This window comes from Triticum dicoccoides, chromosome 7A (genome assembly GCF_002162155.2).
Source record: "Triticum dicoccoides isolate Atlit2015 ecotype Zavitan chromosome 7A, WEW_v2.0, whole genome shotgun sequence".
NCBI classification, from domain to species: Eukaryota; Viridiplantae; Streptophyta; class Magnoliopsida; order Poales; family Poaceae; genus Triticum; species Triticum dicoccoides.
This window is the reverse complement of record NC_041392.1, coordinates 702,988,698-702,991,377: the sequence shown is the minus strand read 5'-3', so window position 1 is coordinate 702,991,377 and position 2,680 is coordinate 702,988,698.

Genomic DNA, 2,680 nt, shown 5'->3' with positions numbered 1-2,680 from the left:
CAAGGGTATGTAGATCACACTCTCCCCTCGTTGCTATGCATCACCATGATCTTGCGTGTGCGTAGGAATTTTTTTGAAATTACTACGTTCCCCATCAGCCCCCTGCCCCCGTATATAAAGGAGCAGGGGGAGGTGCGGTCGGCCAGGAGGAGGGCATGCCAGGAGGAGTCCTACTCACACCGGGAGTAGGATTCCCCCCTTTCCTAGTTGGAATAGGATTCGAGAGGGGGAAAGAGGAGAGAGAGAAGGAAGGGGGGGGGGGCGCCGCCCCCCTCTCCTTGTCCTATTCGGACTAGGGGGGAGGGGCGCGCGGCCCAGCCCTGGCCACCTCTCCTCTCTTCCACTAAAGCCCACTAAGGCCCATATACCTCCCGGGGGGTTCCGGTAACCTCCCGGTACTCCGGTAAAATCCCGATTTCACCCGGAACACTTCTGATATCCAAATATAGGCTTCCAATATATCAATCTTTATGTCTCGACCATTTCGAGACCCCTCGTCATGTCTGTGATCACATCCGGGACTCCGAACAAACTTCGGTACATCAAAATGCATAAACTCATAATATAACTGTCATCAAAACCTTAAGCGTGCGGACCCTACGGGTTCGAGAACAATGTAGACATGACCGAGACACGTCTCCGATCAATAACCAATAGCCGAATCTGGATGCTCATATTGGCTCCCACATATTCTACGAAGATCTTTATCGGTCAGACCGCATAACAACATACGTTGTTCCCTTTGTCATCGGTATGTTACTTGCCCGAGATTCGATCGTCGGTATCTCAATACCTAGTTTAATCTCGTTACCGGCAAGTCTCTTTACTCGTTTCGTAATACATCATCTTGCAACTAACTCATTAGTTGTAATGCTTGCAAGGCTTATGTGATGTGCATTACCTAGAGGGCCCAAAGATACCTCTCCGACAATCGGAGTGACAAATCCTAATCTTGAAATACGCCAACCCAACATGTACCTTTGGAGACACCTGTAGAGCTCTTTTATAATCACCCAATTACGTTGTGACATTTGGTAGCACACAAAGTGTTCCTCCAGCAAACGGGAGTTGCATAATCTCATAGTCATAGGAACATGTATAAGTCATGAAGAAAGCAATAGCAACATAATAAACGATCGGGTGTTAAGCTAATGGAATGGGTCATGTCAATCATATCATTCTCCTAATGATGTGATCCCATTAATCAAATAACAACTCTTTGTCCATGGTTAGGAAACATAACCATCTTTGATTAACGAGCTAGTCAAGTAGAGGCATACTAGTGACGTTTGGTTTGTCTATGTATTCACACAAGTATTATGTTTCCGGATAATACAATTCTAGCATGAATAATAAACATTTATCATGATATAAGGAAATAAAATAATAACATTATTATTGCCTCTAGGGCATATTTCCTTCAGTCTCCCACTTGCACTAGAGTCAATAATCTAGATTACACAGTAATGATTCTAACACCCATGGAGTTTTGGTGCTGATCATGTTTTGCTTGTGGAAGAGGCTTAGTCAACGGGTCTGCTATATTCAGATCCGTATGTATCTTGCAAATCTCTATGTCTCCCACCTGGACTAGATCCCGGATGGAATTGAAGCGTCTCTTGACGTGCTTGGTTCTCTTGTGAAATCTGGATTCCTTTGCCAAGGCAATTGCACCAGTATTGTCACAAAATATTTTCATTGGACCCGATGCACTAGGTATGACACCTAGATCGGATATGAACTCCTTCATCCAGACTCCTTCGTTTGCTGCTTCCGAAGCAGCTATGTACTCCGCTTCACATGTAGATCCCGCCACAACGCTTTGTTTAGAACTGCACCAACTGACAGCTCCACCGTTTAATGTAAACACGTATCCGGTTTGCGATTTAGAATCGTCCGGATCAGTGTCAAAGTTTGCATCAACGTAACCATTTACAATGAGCTCTTTGTCACCTCCATATATGAGAAACATATCCTTAGTCCTTTTCAGGTATTTCAGGATGTTCTTGACCGCTGTCCAGTGATCCACTCCTGGATTACTTTGGTACCTCCCTGCTAGACTTATAGCAAGACACACATCAGGTCTGGTACACAGCATTGCATACATGATAGAGCCTATGGCTGAAGCATAGGGAACATCTTTCATTTTCTCTCTATCTTCTGCATTGGTCGGGGATTGAGTCTTACTCAATTTCACACCTTGTAACACAGGCAAGAATCCTTTCTTTGCTTGATCCATTTTGAATTTCTTCAAAACTTTGTCAAGGTATGTGCTTTGTGAAAGTCCAATTAAGCATCTTGATCTATCTCTATAGATCTTAATGCCTAATATGTAAGAAGCTTCACCGAGGTCTTTCATTGAAAAACTCTTATTCAAGTATCCTTTTATGCTATCCAGAAATTCTATATCATTTCCGATTAGTAATATGTCATCTACATATAATATCAGAAATGCTACAGAGCTCCCACTCACTTTCTTGTAAATACAGGCTTCTCCAAAAGTCTGTACAAAACCAAATGCTTTGATCACACTATCAAAGCGTTTATTCCAACTCTGAGAGGCTTGCACCAGTCCATAAATGATATGGATCGCTGAAGCTTGCACACTTTGTTAGCTCCCTTTGGATCGACAAAACCTTTCGGCTGCATCATATACAACTCTTCTTGCAGAAATCCATTC